The following is a 21,811-nucleotide window of genomic DNA, read 5'->3' on the forward strand; positions in this document are numbered from 1 at the left end:
GTTGGGAGGAGCTCGATACGGGTACGAAAAATTCCGATCCTGAAATTCATAAGTTTTTGATATCGGTATTTAAGGTAAAATTCAGAAAATACCGACACCATATCGTACCGATACCAAAAACTCAAAACATTGGTATCGATTTGATACCGGTATCAATCGGTATCAATACCGAATTTGTTCATACGTAATCTACATGTATTAAAAAATTCCTCTAACCGAAAATCATGCGGTTTTAAAATGATCAATCCTCTATATGTGAGAAAATATATAGCAAAACAAATCAATTAATTTTCCAATTTTAAAATTTAAAAGGTATGAAAAATTGTTTAAAATACAATGCTTATTAATAACTTTCTAAACACCAAATTTATAAACTTTGCTCACATAAAAACCTACACATGTATAAGACCGAGCAAAGTCAGGACGTTTTGGGCAGTTTTAACGCAAAGCTCTGGGAAACACTGTCCTCCCTAGATTTTTCCCTGCATTTTGGTGGAGAACGTTGTGTACACAACGTTGAAGAAGGGCTCACTTTTCTTAAAAAAAACCACCACAACCATCATATCCATCTTGAAAACTGGCCTACCACCGACGACAAAATAGTGATGATGAATTGTCCCATCGTCGGCGTCATCTACGACGTCCGCATCTTTAGCTGCCGATTTTGCAGCCCCACCCCCTCCACTATCCCCTCAAAAACCCCAATTTGACAGATCTAGTGGTGATAAATTTTGAATCAAAGCTCAATTTCATTCAAACACAACATAATCCACCAGATTAAGGTTGAAGGGTTGAGTTATACTACAAAAGCTCATAAAAATGAGAAACATAAGAAGTCATAATTAATTGACACGTGTTAAGTGGGGACAAAAGTGATAATGATATAAAAGTAATAACACATATTTTTTCTCTCCAAATACAAGAAATATGTTAATTCACCAATTATTTTAAAACGTCTATAACTTTTTCACATGATATTTTTTCTTAAATTATTTTTTCACCATAATAACAAGCGTTTTTTTATATTTAATATAAGCATGACTTTGTTATATAAAAATTAAAACAAAAACTACGTCATTGTGTCTTTCTGCTTGTCATTGTGTCTTTTTTCGTCATTGTGTATTTTTTTATAATAGTAACAACGTTGTGTAATCATAATTTTTTGTAAATATATGATAAAGTAACAACAAGTTATCAAATACGTAAAACACAATGATAAATACATATTACACAATAACGTGAAAAGTAAATTACAATGATGAATGCATATTACACAATGACCTAGAACGTAAAACACAATGGAAAATACACATTACACATTGACCTAAACGTAATATACAATGAACGTAATACTCTTTTTCTCAAATTAAGTGAATGCCACATGTCAATCCCGAACAAAAGACAATGAACATAATTACACAGTGATTGTTAAAAAGACACAATGACGGACAAATATAAAATGATAAGTAGAAAGACACAATGACGAACAAAAAGATCAATGACGTAATTTTTGTTTTAATTTTTATTTTCAATATAATTACCAATTGAAAAACACAATAACAAGAACCTATAACATAACTCATAGAAAACCCAATTGAAAACCATAAGGACCAACCAATAACACAATACATAAAACCCACAATTTTTTTATTTTTAAATAACGATCTGATACTCATATCAAATATAAAAAAACACTTGTTATTATGGACAATTTTTTTTCCAAAAAACAATTGTCGTACGAGAAAATTATGGACGTCTTAAAATGATTAAGGAATTAACATATGCTTTGCATGCGAAAAGAGAGAATCAATAATGTGTGATTCCTTTTATGATCTTTTCATTCTTTTTTTTATTTAAATTAATCACAATCATTAAAATATAAGCTCAATAGACTATAAATTACTTATCACATTTTTTATTTTTGTGCCGATTTTATTTTTAACTTTATCTTAGGGTTGCTATATAAGATGATTTGAAAATAATCCGATCTATTGATTGTGAGAGAAGCCCTATATATAACTAATCTATTGCAAATAACCAATCAGGCCTTCATGCCTTTCAATTCTTCATTTCAAGTCCTCCAACTTTACATGATCACTCCTAATCCTTCCATTTTACTCAAGCGATAAGAATAGCCCTCAACAAACAATAAACCAATTTATACATGTTTATAGGGTTCATAAGGGTATTTAATAATATATATTTTGATTAATTTTAATAAAAAGAATTAGAAATACAAACTAGAAAAAAAATGTTGTAGAAATAACTGCTGCAGAGTTTTAAGAAAATTTTTAAATCAATTTTTTTTACAAAACTCTAAACCAGATAGTGTAAAACACCCTTATATACAAAGTTTTAACTACGTACGGTCTAAGTTGTGGGTTGATAAACGTTTAAAAAGATTAAAAAATTATGAACACTTTAATATTATTATTTTATTCTGCATTAGTTAGGATAATAATAATATATTATTATAACATGATATCTCTCCCAATACACGTTACCAAAGAGCTCAAATTTTCACAAGCCTCATAAATGTTGAGCTTTGGGTGACGTTCAAAAGCTTCAAGCCCACTTTCTCTCTCGTGAAAGCTGTGTTTTTATCACTTTCTTGCCTGCCTTTTCCCATAATATCTTCTTCTGGTTTGTTTTTATCACTTTCTTACAATAATAAAAATATCTCACCCATCTTCCATTTGTTTGTCTGGTTATTATTTAATTGCTACCACAATATTCTATTCTGAATTCTCATATTCACGCACACTAAGTGACTCCTACTTCAAGCAAAGGTACCCATTATCAATCTTGATTATCTTCTGATTCATTTTTCATTCTCATTTCATTAAATTTATTAAATTTGAACATTTTATGATATGGGTCTTGCAAGATTTCGTTAGATTTCATCTGGGTATGATCGCAATTGTGGAATTTGTGAAATTGTTAAAAAAAATGGTTAAATTTGATATTCGGGTACGAAATTAACGAACTTTATTGTAAAATCTTGAAAATTTGATGTGGGTTTTGTTTCATATTAGGGGAAAATGGTGAATTTGGGGCTGTTTTCTGAGATCAAGCCTCCGGTTTCAGTGAATGTGAGGTTCAGAATACCTTATTATACTCTATGGGGTCAGAGTTTGGTTGTGAGTGGGTCGGAACCGGTTCTTGGTTCTGGGAATGTGAAGAAGGGTCTGTTATTGACCCCTTTTCGTGAAGGTGATGAACTGATTTGGGGCGGGAGTTTGAGCGTGCCGATTGGGTTTCAAGCTGAGTATAATTATTATGTTGTGGATGATAATAAGAATGTATTAAGATGGGAAGTTGGAAATAAGCGGAAATTGGTGATACCCGAAGGAGTTGAAATTGGGAAGGTGGTTGAGTTTCATGATCTTTGGCAGGTAAAAGTAATGTTTTAGATTATTATGTTGTTAGATTATTAGTTTAATTGCGTATAATGACACTATTAATGCAAACTGGTGGTGATAGCCTTCCTTTTAAAAGTGCATTCAAGAATGTCATCTTTCGGAACAGTAAGAATTTAGCTATTGAGAAACCACTTGGCGCCCTTCAGAATAAGCTCGATCATGATGGTAATATTTTATTATCATTTTTTGAGGTAAAAAAATCATTTCTTGTATAATTGTTCAGTTAAATTAATATTAACGACACTGCTTTCAGATTCGGTTGTTGTCCAGTTTAAATATGCTGTCCAAATATATCAGAAGGAATATCGGTAATTTTTATAACCCTTGTTTTCCAATTTAAACTCCAGATGTTTTTATAAACGCGTAACTTCCATGTGGTGCGTGTTTTTGTTACAGATATATGCGATTGGCAGCTCGGTAGAGTTAGGGAGATGGAACGTTCATGATGGAATTAAACTTAATTTTGCTGGTGAATCGGTTTGGGAAGGAGACTGTGTAATACCAAAGGCTGCATTTCCTATAACATATAAATATTGTAAATACGGGGAAAATGGAATCTTCGATTTGGAATATGGAGAAAATCGGGGGGTGACGGTTGATGTTTCAGCCAGTGGGCCAAATTATATTATTCTATCAGATGGCATGATGCGAGTAAGATTTTAGACGATTAATATTTTAATTGTCACTTTATTTTCATGTGTGTGGAAAACAGATTGTGCTTAATTTATTATGTTTTTAAATAAGGAAACGCCATGGAGGGGTGCTGGTGTTGCAATCCCAATGTTTTCGGTGAGGTCGGAGGATGATGTGGGAGTTGGAGAGTTTGTTGACCTGAAATTGGTTGTCGGCTGGGCGGTTGATTCGGGTTTTCATTTGCTACAACTTTTGCCTATAAATGATACTTCTGTGCATAAGATGTGGTGGGATTCATATCCATACAGGTATGAATTTTATGTTATGAATATAAGTTTTTACACAAAAGATTTTGTTTCCCTTTTTTATGTTCTTATTATTACCTTATTGCTATGCAGCTCTCTGTCTGTATTTGCATTGCATCCGTTATATCTTAGACTCCAGAAACTTTCAGAAAATATACCAGATGATATCAATGTAGGTCCGCTAAAATAACATGACGTGAAGATTTATTTAAATGACTGTTTTTTAATTTAGTTTAATGCAACGGTATTTTCCTTATGTTTATCGGTTCTTTTTTGCAGCAAGAGATAGAAAGGGCAAAGAAAGAGCTTGACAAGAAGGTATTTCTTCGTTTATTATCTTAGAATATTATGTTGTTATAAAGTAATTTTTTCAATTAGGCATTTAAGATAATTTTATTGTGTATATATTGATATTAGTAAATTAATAATTTGTCTTGTTTCAGGATGTAGATTATGAGGCTGCTATGAATACAAAGCTTTCAATCTCCAAGAAAATATTCGATTTGGAGAAGGATTCGATACTAAATTCTGATTCCTTCAAGAATTTCTTATCCAATAACGAGGTACGTGTGGAAAATTTAGTAAACATTTTTTTCTCTTATTTTCTTTACTTTATGTTGTTCATTTGTTTTTGTTATAATATACAGGAATGGTTGAAACCGTATGCAGCTTTTTGCTTCTTACGAGACTTCTTTGAAACTTCAGACCATAGCCAATGGGGTACATTTAGTCAATTTTCAAAAGAAAAGGTGATCATATTAATATTAATCATATTAAAATTTTATTTGTTACATGGTGATATTCTAACACCTTTCATAAATTTATAATTTCGTCAGCTTGTAAAGCTCGTGTCCAAAGGCAGCTTCCAGTATGATATCATATGCTTCCATTATTATATACAATACCATTTGCACTTACAAGTAAGTTATCACGTGTCTAATATGCTTTTCTGCAATATACGATATGTGTAATAAAGCTAAATTTAATATCATTATTGGGATCATTAGTTATCAGAAGCTGCAGAATATGCAAAAGAGAAAGGAGTCGTTTTGAAAGGGGATCTTCCAATAGGTGTCGATAAAAACAGTGTCGATACGTGGGTGTATCCGAATTTGTTCCGAATGAACACGTCTATGGGGACCCCACCAGATTATTTTGACAAAAATGGTCAAAATTGGGGGTTTCCTACTTACAATTGGGAGGAAATGTCTAAAGACAATTATGCTTGGTGGCGTGCTCGTTTATCACAGGTTATTTGGTTATTATTATTATTATTATTATTATTATTATATTTAGTTTTGTTGTCTGTTTACTGATTAAATCGTTGTTGAACCTGTTTTTGGATACAGATGGCAAATTATTTCACGGCTTATAGGATAGATCATATTTTGGGTTTCTTTAGAATTTGGGAGCTTCCGGCACATGCAATGACGGGTCTAGTTGGTAAATTTAGACCATCAATCCCGCTCAGTCAGGTACATATTAAGATGTATTCTAGTTTTCTTTTTGTCATATTTAAAATGATATTGGTGTTGTTTTTGATGTATATGAGAAATATTTTAATAACAGGAAGAGCTTGAAAGGAGGGAATTTGGGACTTTGATCGTCTGAGCAAACCGTATATTCTGCAAGAGTTCTTACAGGTTTCCTTATTTCTGAATTTGGATTATTTATTTGTGTTTATGGTTCAAAGGGTCATGTTTATTGAAGTTGTTTGACTTCTTTTTCAGTAAAAGTTTGGACCTTTATTGACATTCATAGCCTCTTATTTCATGAATGAGTTTAAGAAAAATCATTATGAGGTAGTATAGTTTTCTTGGACCGGTGTTTTATTTATGAATGGGTTGGTTTGGGTTATGTTTTATCTAAAACGGGTCAAATGGGTTGTACACCCAAAGTGTATTTTCAATGCGTCTAACCTCCTAAATCATGTTGATTCAAGCACTTCATTTATTATTTATATAAGTCTAAAGAGTGTTTCGGGTCAACACGAATTTTGTCCATTGCAGTTCAAGGACGATTGCAACACCGAGAAAAAGATTGCTGCCAAACTGAAATCACTTGTTGAGAAAAAATTATTATTGGAAAACGAAGAGAAGTTAAGGCGGGATCTTTTTGATCTTGTGCAGGTAAGATATCAAAATATACATATATACAAGGAAACCGAATTACTTTTTCTATCTACTCAATTTTATATAAATGTTCATTGGCAGAATGTAGTGCTAATTAGAGACCCCGAGGATGCTAAAAGTTTCTATCCTCGTTTTAACCTAGAAGATACCTCAAGTTTCAAGGCTTTGGATGAGCACAGGTACTTTATATGTTTATATATAAATAAATTGAATTACATGTAAAAATTCCTTCATTAAGAAAATACTTGTGTTTTTTATTTTGTACAGCAAAAACGTATTTAGAAGATACTATTACGACTACTATTTCCACCGACAAGAAACTCTTTGGCGCCAAAATGCCATGAAGACTTTACCCGCACTTCTAAATTCATCAGATATGTTAGCCTGTGGAGAAGATCTAGGCTTAATTCCTTCTTGTGTTCATCCCGTACGCCTTCTTTAATATTATTAAATAACTTATCATTTTATTAAACGTTATTCGGTACGACTTATCTTTTGAAATGATGTAATGCAGGTTATGCAGGAGTTAGGATTAATAGGCTTACGTATTCAACGTATGCCAAGTGAGGCTGATTTGGAGTTTGGTATTCCGTCTCAGTATGACTACATGACCGTATGTTCTTTAAACATTTTTGTTTTAGTTTTGTACTTAAATAATTTGTAAATCATGAATGATAATTAAATAAGTCGGTGAACTTGTTACAGGTGTGCGCGCCATCATGCCATGATTGTTCTACCTTGCGTGCATGGTGGGAAGAAGATGAAGATAGAAGACGCTTGTTTTTCAAATCCATGATCGGTTCTGACAGTCTGCCACCTCAGAAGTGTGTTCCTGAAATAGTATATTTTGTGCTTCGTCAGCATCTTGAATCTCCATCAATGTGGGCAATTTTCCCTCTACAGGTATTATGTTTTTTTGAAATAATTTCATACCAGCTGCAATAAAATTGGTTATCTAAGGGGAGATTAAAGTTAGTTTTTTGCCATTTTGCCACTCCTATTTTAGCTTTTTTGGAAGATTTTTACCTGTTAATTATTGTTGATTATGTATATTATGCATTTATGCTACTAGGAAGAAGACATTTGTTGGCATAAAGCATAATATGAAATAGGTTTGAAATAAACGGGTTCAGGTCAGGTTCAGGTCGTGAGGTCGAACCTGTGAACCCTGTTTAGCTAGACAGTTGTGTTCGGGTCAACCTGGCGGGTTCGCGGGTTGACCCATTTAACCCAGTTTTTTTCTTATTTTGTTTTGTTGTTTTGTTTTCAAATTATGTTTTATGCTTTGAATTAAATTGGTAGTCCAAAATTTATAACTAAGAGAAAATTGACATATGTTTTATAATTAAAATGTAATTATTTTATATAAATTGTATTTTTTGTTGTAAAAATGTTAATTTAAAGTATTAATATGTGAAAACAATAAAAAAAATAAAAACTGTTAAGCGAATCGTGTTCAGGTCAACCCGTGAATGTCGTGTCATTTCCGGGTCCCTGTTTCTGACACGATTTTTTGATACAGGTCGTGTTCGGGTTTGTGTCAAATTTTAGGGTTCGTGTCGGGTTGGACCCGCGAACACAGTCTGTTTAGCACTCCGAACTTTATTTAGAAACAATATATAAAAGTGTTATAATTGGTAAAAAGGATAAGTTGTGATATCTTAAAAGTAGTGTGACCTAGCTAAATCAAACAAATGATTATCTTTTTATTACTACTTCAACTCTTCAAGCAGCTGAAGCGCATCCAAACACTATATTCTGCAACACATTTTTACATAATCAGTTTCAAAACACACATCCATACGCCTCCTTAATACATATAGCAACAATATTATCATTTTGTGCAAGTAAACACGTTTTTTTATGGTCCTCAGGATTTGTTAGCATTGAAAGAACAATAAACGACACGCCCTGCAACAGAGGAGACAATCAATGATCCTACAAACCCTAAGCATTACTGGCGATTCCGTAAGTGTAACTTTTTTAATAACATCTAGTTATGGATTCTGATCATTCAAACTCACATAATCACTTTCAAGACGCACATTAAACGTTTTATTTATCTTTCAGGTGTTCATGTCAGCATTGAATCCCTGTTAAAGGACACGGAACTTACAACAACAATTAAAGGACTTGTTTGCTCGAGTGCAAGATCTTATCCTGGTCAAGAGGAAGCACAACCAGGAGTAACCGTGGTCCCACAAAAGCAGCAAATTGTCAGTGACCCGAAGAAGATTCGTCCACTATCAAAGATACAAAAATCACAAGCATTGCGGGTCTTTAAAGTATTTTTTTTTCACCTTTTTATATGATTCCAGAAGTTAAGACTTTATTGATAATATGTCATGGATCATGGTTGCCATAAAAGTGTGCAAATCTGGGCTTATGACTCTTTCAAAGGAAATGCTGCAATAAAAGTTTTTTATGTTTAATTATACAAGATTGCATGTCTTTGCTTGTGATTTTAGCATGTGGATTCTTTTTTGAGTTTATTGTAAACTCCAAATTTAACCTGCATTGTCATAGACAACAGGGGATTTGGGATCTTTAATATGTTGATAAATGATAATAGAGTGGCTGCATTGTCATTGAAAATAAGAGTATAATTTTAATTTAATAGCATTGGCATTTAGTTTATAAAAATAAATTTTAGAATTTTAATAGTTTTATATATTTCCATTTAATAGCATTGGGTTCAAAACAAAACAATTTATTAAAATTTAATATATTGATGTTTAAGCCTATTGAGCAGCCACCTATGTAAGTTCTTTGGTGGGATGATTATGGAGGTTTTTCTTTGTTTGCTGGTTCATTTAATAAAAAAAAGAATGGAAATGAAACATTTTTTCTTTCTCTTTCTCTTCATCCTTCTATATTACCCTTACTTTTCATTCCTTTCCTTTCTATTCTTTCCTTTATTGAAACTTGGTAACAAACATTTGCTTATTTTCTTACATTTCTTTTCTTAAATGAAACTTGGGAGCACAACCATTATTTTCTTTCCTTATTTTCCTTTCCTTTCTTTCCTTAAATGATACTCGGAAACACGGAGTTTCTTCAATGGGGTGGTCATGGGTTCGAGTCTTGAAGGAGGGATTTTTCTAATACCCCTTACAAGATTAGGAGTATTGGTTGTTTCACATGGCACCTGATGTGGCAGAGGTCAAGCTTGATGATCACACGTGACGGTCACATGTGACATAAGCGTTGATAAACTATCAACGCTCCAATTTAAAATATATATATATATATATATATATATATATATATATATATATTATATTTATATGATATAAATATATTCATACAACCCATTTCAACCAAAATCAACCAAGAACAAACCAATTTCAAACCATAATCTTCTACAACTTTTCTATACAACCCAAAATGGATCCCAACTTTAACTCGTTTCCGGAGGTAATGCAAGGTTTGGTTTCACCTTCCAACGAATGGCTCAAGTATACCGCATACCTCCAACAACAAGGCCATTCAACTCAAACCCTTCAAATCGAAGAGGATGTTCAAGAGTTGGTGTCAGAAACCCAAGCCGAACCCGAACCCGAACCCGAACCCATGAAGACGAAGAAAATGGAGAATGAGGCAAGTGATGTTTAGGGGTGATGTTGAATGACGGGGAAAAACTGACGTGACACAGACATGATGAATGAAGGAAATGAGGCAAGAGATGTATACCCCTTAACCTTAAAATATTTTCAACCCTCTTCTGAAGAGTTGTCATAACACATACCCTAAGAACTCTCCTTATGGCTTCATCCTCCACTCCATTTTTCAATGTACTCATTCACTTCTAATTCATCGTTACATCACCAACTCCACTATCACTTGATTTACGTTATACTCGTTATTCATCACACTCCTTTTTATTGTCAATTTTATTAATACAATTATTAGTAACAACTAAAATTAATATGAACAATTAAGTTTAATATTAATAATAAAAATTAATATTAATGAATAAAATTATTATTAAAATTAAAATCAATATTAAAAATTAAATTAAATTTGTATTATTAATACAATTAATAAATAAAGTAACATATGTAAGTTTATTTAAAATCTAAAACATAATATAAAATCATATATCTTCCTCATAGAATTATGAATCTAATTAATAATTGTGAATTGTGATTAATGGTAGTTTCGTAACAAGGCAATGAAATACTAAGGGGGTGTTTGGGATTGCTTCTTAAAAGTGTTTATGGCTTTTTGGAGAGTCAAAATATCCAAAATGCTCATCCAAAAGCACCTAAAAGCTCCAAAATATCATCTGGTGAGTTTGTGAATGGAATGACTGTGTGTTAGGTTAAACAAATGGAGGGTCGACGGGCCTTGCACGTGTAAGCATAGGGAAGGATGGCAAGCCTTGTACGTGTGAGCATAGGAAGGGTCGGCGAGCCTCATACATGCTGGTAAGGGAGGGTTGGCTAGCTTTGCACATGCTTACATTACGAAACATAGTGAAGGCCAACGTGCTATATACGTGTTTGTACATGTGAGTATAGTAATGTCCGACAAGCCATGCACGTACTCATAGAAATGTTACGAATGTTAAGTTTGGAATGCCACCTTCTGAATGTTATATATGTTATGTCATGTTCTTGATTGTAAAAATATTGCACAATCTAAATTCGTTCGTATGATTAAAGAATGAAATTATTAGCTGACTTATGTATTCATGCATGATACCTAAAAATTCGTATTTCATACAATATACTGTTTCCAATAAACTGGACTATAATTATTTCACTGGAGTATGACCTACGTGTCGCACCCCAACTTACGGCGAAAATGCCGAGACGTGAACTATTGGTTCACAGCTCACGAGGTACTATCATGCAATTTAAAATGTAACAATATCTAATTAATTATTTTAAATAACCAAATATCATTCAACTACATCAAATTCAAAGAAATTCCAGAACAAACCCAAAATAAAAAAAAATAGTCTTGAAATAAATTTTAAATCCTAAAGGTATCTCTACGTGTTCTTCACCTTGACTTCAAACCAACTGATAACCTGTGAATGTGTACAAAATAACATATATTTGTTAACACGAGGTTGAGTGAGAAAATCACCAGTTTTCAATACAATATATATATATATATATAAATCAATCAATCATACCCAGTGGAGTCTCACCAATAGCAAATCTATAAGTAGGGTATGGGGAGGGTGAGAATTTAGGGATGGCAATGAAACCCGAACCCGATGGGAAAACCCAAAACCGACATAAATGGAACGGGTAATACCCGACCCATTAGGGTTTGAGACGGGTTTGGGATTAGTTTTGAAATTTTTCGCGGGTTTGGATTTCTAATATACCTGATTACCCGACCCGATTACTCGATACCATAAACCCATTTACCCGATTATATACCCGATGTACCCGATATAACTTATTATATTATGTATAACTATATTCCATATATATTATTTGCCAAAACTTGTTTATGTCAAATATTTGAGACATTTTATGTTTATGGTAACCATCTTTGTAATCCATTAGTTATATTTTGTCAAAACCCGGTAAAAACCTAGCGAGTTTTGAGTCGGGTATACCCCACGAGTATTTTATCAAAACCCGATAAGAAACCCGAAACCCGATGAGAAAACCCGAAACCTGACGGGTAATTACCCGATTAAAACCCGACGGGTTTGGGATGGACTTTCATAACCGGGTATGGGTTTGGGAATACCTAAACCCGACCCAAACCCGACCCATTGCCATCCCTAGGTGGGATGTAGGCACACCGTACCTCTATCCAAAGGGATAGAGAGGTGCCTTTCAGAGAGACCCTCAGCTCTAGACTACATATGTATGAGGCAATATAAAAGGAAATCAAAGTTCAACTATAATATAATTGATAATAACACGTAGTAAAAATGATAATACTATATATATATATATAGATATATATATAAATATATATATATGAAAAGAAAATACCATAATGGTGTGTGACAAAAAATAAGGTAAATAGAAGCCCCTAAAGTATTCATTTCTCCTTAAAAATCCTTAACTTTAATTCTACTTCTCCAATAATTCCTATCCCAACTATGTCCTCGGAGAGATTTAGGTCTATCAAATCATGCCTAATCCTCTCATCCCAAGTCAATTTAGGTCGTCCTCTACACATCCTCCCCTCTATAGTAATGTTTTCTACGGATCTAACCGGATTCGTCGTCTGTCTTCTTTTTACATGTCCAAACCATCTTAATCTCCACTCTCTTATTTTATCTGATATGTTAGCTATTCCTAATCTCTCTCGAAACACAACATTTCTTATTCGGTCTAACCTTGTGTGCCCACACATCCAGCGTAGCATTCTCATCTCTGCTACCTCCATCTTCCGCACTTGTGCCTTCTTGATGGCCCAACAATCTGTTACATATAGCATTGCAGGTCTAACTGCTACCTTATAAAATTTTCCCTTAAGTTTAGTTGGGAAACTCTTGTCGCATAATATACTTGTGGCTACTTTCCATCTACACCATCCTACCTGAACTCGATGGGTCACATCGCTGTCTAATTCCCCGTCGCTCTGAACAAATTATCCTAGATACTTAAACTCCGTTACCTACGGAACCACTTGCCCTTCAATGGTGATATGGGCGTCCTCATTGTCATTTACTCCACCAAAATCACAGTGGAGGTACTCCGTCTTAGAGCGATTAATTCTTAAACCTTTTGTCTCTAAGGTTCTTCGCCACTTCTCTAGCCTCCTGTTTAGGTCTTGTTTTCTCTCAGCAAGTAACACAATATCGTTTGCGAACATCATGCACCACGGGAGCGTCCCCTGAATCAACTTTGACAACTCATCCAAGACTACTGCAAAAAGAAACGGACTCAACGCTGACCCCTGGTGAAGGCCTACCTCTATGGGGAAGAAATCAGTATCCCCACAGGCGCACAGACATTTGTTGCACTCCTGGTATACATATACATAATTATCTCTATATATTTTCTCGGGACTCCTCTACCCTCCAAGCAATCCCAGAGCCCTTGTCGTGGCACGCTGTCATAGGCCTTTTCTAGGTCAATAAACACCATATGCAGATCACGCTTCTTCTCCCTATACTTTTCCATCAATCTTCTTAAAAGGTGTATTGCCTCTGTGGTGGAACGCCCCGGCATGAAGCCAAATTGGTTCACCGTAACCTGAGTTTCCCGTCTAAGTCTAACCTCAATCACTATTTCCCATGGCTTCATAGTATGGCTTAGTAGTTTGATTCCTCGGTAGTTACTACAACATTGAGCGTCACCTTTGTTCTTATAGATAGGAACTACAACGCTGCTCCTCCACTAGTCTGACATCTTACCAGATTTGAGGATAATATTGAACAAAGTAGTTAACCACATGACTCCTTCCTCTCCCAGACAATTCCACACCTCGATGGGTATGTTGTCTGGGCCAACCATCCTCCTAAGTGCAGTCTGCACCTCTTCCCGTGTGATCCGTCGGCAGTAGCAGTTATTCGGTTGTTGTTTTTGGAAGGTTGTGTTGTCATATTCTTCTTGGAAAGCTCTCCCATTGTTAAAAAGTTTGTGGAAGTAACAGTCATTGTGAGTATAAACAATCAAACCATGAGCAATAAAGGGTGCCGGTTAACCATTACCTAGCGAATCGGGCTTTGGCTACTACGGGTGTGTAAAAGTATATACACAAATATGGTTAACCATAATGGCTATATGCCTTAAGGTTTAATTAATTCGCTCGACAAACAAAACGTTTTCGGACTTGTAGTCCGAACACCATAGACATCAAACTAACTGTTTATAAATGGGTGTCTTTATAATAAAAGAAACAAAAATAGTGAGATTATGCAAATAAGATACAAATTTTAACACAAGGGCTTTTCTCAAATCAATGCTAGTTAAATATGAGGAAACTTAAACTCAATCCCTATACTGGATACGATAAACCCCTTGATATTTAATCAGCCTTGCGTTCTAAAAAAGACTTATGATAAAACTTATAAATCTCTTGAGGGTTAACGCCTGAAGCGTTAAAGACGGTACCTCGAGATGTTTTGATATAAATCTCAAGAAATTTGGTCGTATATGGTACAATCGACTCGTTATATATTGTTAAAGAGGCATAAGTTTGATAAAAAAAATCAGACATGCCTATTTATCAGAATTTTGTTCTTAATAGTTCATACAATCGCAGTTTACAGTGTTAATCTAAAGATCATTGAGATGAACTGTCGAACTACTAAAGAGTGAATTTTTGAAATAAATAAAACTTGGACATATGCAAATTATTCATCTACTGGAGGTTCGAGAAGCATGTATATATTTATCAAAAATGTCATTCTAAAGGTTCACTAAAATCACAATTTATAGTGATGATTTATTCATTATCAAGAGGAATTGTCGAACTTTTAGAGAGAGATTTCAAAAAACATTGACACAACATAATTATACCTCGACCCGGAGTTGGAGTGGAGTATACGTCTAATAGTATGTTTGCCCATCAATCCAACTACATCTAGAAGATGTTACAATTTAATACGTGTAGGGTTTATTTTCAGTAAGTACATTCATAATTGTAAAATCGCTAAACATACACAATGATACTTACAACCCCATATAAAGGGAGATGAAATATTTGGTCTAGAAGTACCGTGCATAAAGGCGAGTGGTGCACTAATATAGCTCAAACCCAACATGTAGACATTGAAACTGTATTATCATATATTCCGATATATCTAGCACGAGACTTATATATCTATATTAAAATAAAAATGATAAGTCTCATCTAGTTAGGCATGCTTACGATAGGTACATCCTTTCAAGATTTTTAATGAGGTAGCATATTTGATCAAGAAGCATCAGTTTATTTTTCATGTCCTGGAGTACCGATTTAATATCATCCTGAAATATATAGTTAAAGTGTATAATGAGTGGTAGTATGTTTGAAAAGGGGGGGGGGGGGGGGGTGTTATAAAACACCATTTTATTACCACATCTAATCCCTAATAAATTACTTAGACTAGTGGTTATTAGTATTCATGATATTGACTAGGTGTTTATTAGCATTACGTGTGTAACTATATAATGTTTTTTTAATGGCCAACGAATCCTACAAATGAGCTACTGGCTATATTCATCACATCGGGATACACTCGCTTTCCGATCTGGGGAAAACCCTCACCTAAAGCCAACGCCCGTAAACACTCGCCTGACAGTGAGGTGAAATAAAACCCGTTCAGTTCAAGAATCCAACTAGTAAACGTCACTTACTTGCCTAATCTCATAGTACATCTGGTGTTGCTAAAACTATATAACGTAAACAAGACATTATTGAGTAAATTGATTCCTCTCCATTTATTTATCTATAGTTTATAACTAACAATTAATTTGTAATAATTAGTAATTAATTCAAAATTTTTTAAAGTCACTCATTGTTTGAAGAGAGATGAAGGAAGGAGAGAGAAGAATGGAGGTTGTTTGTTGGCATTACAAAAGGGTCCTTTTATTCGGTTACAGAATTCTTCTCTCTCACGCTCCCCAAATTTCATCGCTCCCTGAACGCCTCACCAGTGTTCAGGGTGTCCCTTTTTCATCAAGAATTGGATTATTGAATGGGGGAGTTGTAGGCCATAATTTTCTTCTGTAATTCGAGATCAAAATTAACATGCAATTTGCTCTTTCATTTCCTCAGATTGCAGTAATTATTAACTGTTGCAACCTTATTATAATTACGGAGGAGCAAGTGAATTGACGATGGTATATATATTTTGTTTACATATATATCTAATGATCAACCTTATTATTTGATCATTGTTTTTGTGATTTCTATGATCATAGGTTGTCGGAGATTAGCGACGTCGATCTTGCCGTTGACATATGCGATCTTGTGGTATATGCCAATTCCCAAACCAATGCCATGTAAGCAGATATAATCCTTATGAATTGATCGGTTTGATTTCAAATTGTAAGACCGATGTATGCTTTACTAATGAACTGTTAACAGATTATTAGATGCGCGTTTGTTTCTGAACCGTGTTAGCAACTTTGTTTCTCAACATATAATTGGTTTTGAAACGAACATGCCTGTGTTTTGTTTGATCATGAATATGATACAATGATACATAGGGGCATGCTCTTTTTAGAATATTGAGAACCACGAGAAGAGCATATTACGTGTATGTTTCACTTAAATGAAAGATCAATAATCTAAAATTGAAAAACGTATATTTATTTTTATCTTCCTGCTCTTTCTTTGATTTTAATTATCTCCCCTCCAGGTTTTTTTAACAAAATTCAAAATGCGCCGAAATGAATTTTGATTAAAAAAGAAAACTATGTATTCAAAAGCAATTAAATCTTCAAAGTATAATGAAATGCACACGCATTATGGTCGATTTATATTAAAAATAGTAGAATATTTAATGTGGTTTTCGCAGTTCTCAATATATTACTGGTTTTGAAATAAATGCTCCCTTCATAGGGAGTAGGTTGTTTAATGTATGGAGATTTCTTTATTGAGCATTATCTATCGTTTGGGGCATGCGATAATGTTAGGCTAATTGATTGCATGAAGTTGAACAATAATGTCCATAAGCTGTAATTTTTTGTTGTTTTAGAATCTGGTGAATTCTGGTTACTTATTGCCTTGTTTTGTAATAGGCATGTGACGGCTAATCTCCTATGAAAAGACGACTCCTCTGAAAGATTTTCTTAAAACCTGCTCTTTAGTATGTATTGCAGCCATTCTCACCTACATGATACACACACCAGGATGGCTGCAGTCATTGATCATAAACATGGATTTAAGCCACTTGCCCAACTCCCAAGATGCAAGCTCCAATCTTACTCTCATTTGGATCCCAACATGCATGATTTTACACATAACAACATCACACATACATCCAATCTCACCACCAAACTCCACAAAAGTAATTCCACCCCATGCCTTTCTTTAGCCGCTAAAGCCAAACAAGAGTCCGAATCACCTAACCCGAGAATCGAAATCATTAGTGGCCGAAAGGCCCCAAAGGTTCATGCTCTTGTAGGCGAGGTTGCCATTGCATTATCATCCGGGGTCAAACCTACACCAGTATCTAGTGGACTTGGTGGGGCCTACTATATGCAATCAAGAAAAGGTAACACCATTGCAGTTGTGAAGCCAGCTGATGAAGAACCATTAGCATTTAACAATCCTAAAGGGTTTGCAGGCCGGATGCTGGGCCAGCCTGGAATGAAACGGTCTATCCGGGTAGGTGAAACCGGGTTCCGTGAATTGGCGGCATATTTGCTTGACCATGGTGGCTTTGCGGGTGTTCCCCCATCCGCACTTGTCAAAATCTGTCATGTTACTTTTAATGTAAACATAAACAATATGGGATTGGCATCAAACCCACCTTTTAAAATCACATCCGTACAACGATACGTGGACCACGAGACCGATGCAGGAGATTTGGGCCCATCTAGGTTCTCGGTTTGCTCGGTTCATTGTATTGGGATACTCGACATCCGGCTCCTTAATCTGGACCGACATGCTGGGAATATGCTTGTGAAGAATTTTAACGGGAGCCATGTTGCCGGGATGGCTGAACTTGTCCCGATTGACCACGGGTTTTGTTTACCCGAGTCATTAGACGACCCATATTTCGAGTGGCTACATTGGCCTCAAGCTTCAATCCCGTTTTCAGAACTAGAAGCTGATTATATCTCAAATCTTGACCCGTTTAAAGATGCCGAACTTTTAAGAACCGCACTTCCGTTAATCAGGGAGGGCTCCTTGCGTGTTTTAATACTTTGCACCATTTTCTTGAAACGGGCAATGGTTTCTGGGCTTTCTCTTGCTGATATAGGCGAAATGATGACACGAGGTTTCATTGGAGGCGAAGAAAGTTGGAGTATTTTGGAGAATATATGTGTAAAGGCAAAGGCTAACTTGGATATGGAAATAGCAAGTGATGGAAGTGATGAAATGAAAGAATATGATGAAATGTTTGCATTTGATAAAATGTTTGAAGACGGTTTGAACCAGTATCCGGGTCTTTCAACACCTTCAGCAAACGATAAACCACGGAAAATGATGAAATATTCGTCTGAGGGAGCAAGTTGTAAGTTAATCGATACACGTTTGACCCGACTAGTACAAGAAAGTGGCATTAAAGATGTTTGTGGTCCAACCGGGATACCAATATCAAGAAGCGCGAGTTTTGCAGCTCATAATAATAATCATGATACTGGTGTGTGTGTTTCGTTTGAGGAAATGAAGGAAGACGAATGGTCATTGTTCTTGGAGTATTTTGAGGAGCTTTTACCAGAGGCTTTTCTGCAGAAACAAAGCACCAGCATGTTGAAAAAGAGGTTAGGATATTCTTGTGAATTCTGAAGAAAATGCTTATTTCATGAACAAAAACAGGTACTAATTGAATTTTAAAATATATCAGCTTCAAGTAACTGTACATTATACATAGCTAAAACTACGATTGTTGTAGACTGTAGATAATTAATTATATGTCGGAAAAGTGAAGGGCTAATCTAATCTGCCATCCTTTCCACCCACCCTTTAGGTTACATTCCATCCTTTTTTTTTCTTTTTTGCAAAATAAATAGGAAATAAATACTTCTCAACTGGTGCATAGGTCGAGTGTCGTAAGTGTATGTATAGGTATGTTTCCCCCCTACGCTTGTTATGTTAAGGTGTCATGTACTATTATTAACTTGTTTGAAGGTGGCATTCATCTGATATTTGTGTTGGTCTATCTAATGATGGAAGTGATGCATGTTTTATGAAAGTAAGGCGGATTCTGTGTTTTTGAACTGTTAAACCCAGACGAACAAAAACAATTGGTCTGGTTAAGATGGTTTAACAGTTTTGTTTTGACAGTTTTATTTGTATGATCGGCAGTTTGAATTTGGAACAAGTCATTTATTCTTTTATTTTGGAATATTCATTTATGTATATGTATATTGAACCCATTTTATTATCTTGAAAATATCAGCGCAAACTAACGACTAAAAAACAGTTCATAGTGCCAAAACAGAATTGACCGGTCGGGTCGACAGAGCCTAGATCATGTGGCTGGTCTGGTTTGTTAAGTGTTCGATTTGTGCAATAGATGGAGAAAAATATTAATTTAATTTCATCGTTATAATTTAAAATGTTTTTTTATATAACATTTATACATAGATTCATTCAGAAATATGGTTATATAGTTCAAGCCAGTAGTTTCAAGTTGAAAAGATCATTCAGAAAATAAAAAAGTTATACATAGATTCATTCAGAAAGATTCAACTTATAATATTGCAGATTTGCATCAAAAAAGATCATTTTATTCAAAAGTTCTATAAAAGTTATGAAGGTTAAATCTAATCTTAGTATTTTATTCTTTTATTCTTTTATTTTGGAATATCCATTTATGTATGTGTATTGAACCCATTTTATGATTTTGAAAATATCAGTACAAACTAACGACTAAAAAATGGTTTAGTTCAAAGTGCCAAAACAGAATTGGCCAGTCCGGCCGATGATGTAGATGTCGTGCTCTAATAAAAAACAAGTATTTTAAAAGCTTTAATACCTATAACTAGTACGAGTAAGTAAGGTCGTCTCCTCAGATAATCAAAGAAAAATGCAAGTGAAACTCATAACTTAAACTAACGAATTCTACGGACAATTGATGTCAAGCGGTTTTAAAAGATGTTTTGAGAACACACAATTACTTTTAAGATTTGTAACAATTATGAGAAAAAGGTGATTCACTTCAGATTTAGGTAATGTGATAACAAACTAATCACAGATTCAATTAAATTGACTGCGCAGTAATTACTAGACCTAGTAGTTTGGTTGTGATGTCAAACGAAACCCTATCCGAATTGTTTACACAACTGAACGCGATATACCCAATTACCAGTTTTATATTATGAAAACCAATTGATATGCAATGACTAACGGTTTTAGATCAATGATACAAGAACCTAGTCCTAAATGTTGATGAACAAAACCGAGTAGTTGATGCACAATTTGATAACCAAAAACATAAACTGTTTAGACAATCAATGGATAAGGTAAAACAAGATCAAATAACAAACTCAACTAAGTTCATAATCATTAAAACATAATGAATACGATCATGGTAAGTTTACACAAAACCCTAGCCTAAAGTTATAATGGTTTTAGCCTGACATCGATATCACAAAGAATTCGCTTATTTGATGAAAGGATGGAAGCATATGATAATTGGATGAACCGGGAGCTTCGGATGATTCAAAATCGTCCTAGGATTCTTCTCTGGCTGATGGAATGAAGTATAACTCGAATGGGTTCTTTTTCCCACTTTTAGGTCACTTCGCGTAGCGCGAAGGGTTTTGACCCTCAGTTTGCGTAGCGCGAACTAAGATAACCTCATATTCAGATTTGTCTCATTGAGAAACCCAAAATTCATATATTATGAGTCAAGCAACTTATTTTCTAGGCCGAGATATGCCCATTTTACTAAAAGACACTTTCCTGATAACCCGTCATGTTCAGTTTTCGCTTCGGTTTCGGATTTCTCATCCAAACCATTCCCGAATCCTTCTTAACCATCCATATGTTTTCCTATACATCCTCTCGAGGCTTACTTAATCTTCATCTGGATGGCTCTGAATTAACTCATTTAAGTTCTGAACACTTGTAATCATTAAAGAACCCAAAGAATTAACTCTAATCTAAGTATATTTATAAGACTCTATTCATTTTAAGTACATACGGTTGCGTTAATTACACCGATACGTCATGTGTAGGATGTATTGTATTTTATACTCCATATTTTTTCAAAAGTTACACACATGCTCCCTACTATTACTCAATTGAAACAAAATTGGTACTTAGTAGGAGCATTCTTATCCCATCCATCATCCTCCCCCGTATCTTTAAATTTTATAAAATTCTACTAAAAACGAATTACTCCATTCCTTCCACCATTTTTACCTCAACCCTAAATTATAAAAAGTTGCTACAACAAATTTTATATACAAAAAGTTACTATTCATCATTCTTCAAATTATTGTGAGTATATAAAAACGAAAAAATATAATAAAATAATAATTATTTGTGAGTAAGATATAGATAATATAGTGGATGCGTTGTGAGAGGTTTTTAAAATGAATATTAAATTTTGAAAAGTATAAATTTTAGTTAAATTACGGGTACTAAATAATGAATGGGATGAGAATACTCTAACTCATGCTAAAATATTCGTAAATTCTAAATAAAATGCTTGACATTAAAGAATTTATTAATTAAATAACTTATTGTCAATGATCCATAATCTAAGTGGTTAAGGTGATGC

General features: G+C 34.3%; 2 pseudogenes across 4 annotated transcripts; both read left to right on the forward strand.

Moving 5' to 3' along the window:
- The first annotated feature begins 2,544 nt into the window (after positions 1-2,544).
- Positions 2,545-8,828, forward strand: LOC143630130 (4-alpha-glucanotransferase DPE2-like; annotated as a pseudogene). Its single transcript, XR_013153107.1, has 21 exons — positions 2,545-3,395; positions 3,470-3,587; positions 3,676-3,730; positions 3,819-4,073; positions 4,167-4,363; positions 4,454-4,532; positions 4,640-4,678; positions 4,804-4,923; positions 5,008-5,109; positions 5,197-5,280; positions 5,368-5,610; positions 5,710-5,835; positions 5,930-6,003; positions 6,091-6,162; positions 6,370-6,489; positions 6,574-6,671; positions 6,760-6,919; positions 7,007-7,105; positions 7,198-7,395; positions 8,367-8,460; positions 8,563-8,828. The product of XR_013153107.1 is annotated as a 4-alpha-glucanotransferase DPE2-like (transcript).
- A 7,113-nt stretch (positions 8,829-15,941) lies between these two features.
- On the forward strand, positions 15,942-19,524 carry LOC143630090 (phosphatidylinositol 4-kinase gamma 8 pseudogene; annotated as a pseudogene). 3 transcript variants are annotated; one of them, XR_013153097.1, is made up of 4 exons: positions 15,942-16,247; positions 16,329-16,409; positions 17,151-18,897; positions 19,092-19,524. The product of XR_013153097.1 is annotated as a phosphatidylinositol 4-kinase gamma 8 pseudogene, transcript variant X3 (transcript). The 3 variants fall into 3 exon arrangements; XR_013153095.1 differs by having other exon boundaries at positions 17,151-19,524; XR_013153096.1 differs by lacking the exon at positions 15,942-16,247 and having other exon boundaries at positions 16,255-16,409; positions 17,151-19,524.
- Positions 19,525-21,811: the final 2,287 nt, after the last annotated feature.

The sequence above is a fragment of the Bidens hawaiensis genome, unplaced genomic scaffold (genome assembly GCF_021521415.1).
Source record: "Bidens hawaiensis isolate Kalapana, Puna unplaced genomic scaffold, B.hawaiensis_p1.1 tig00005567_1, whole genome shotgun sequence".
NCBI lineage: Eukaryota > Viridiplantae > Streptophyta > Magnoliopsida > Asterales > Asteraceae > Bidens > Bidens hawaiensis.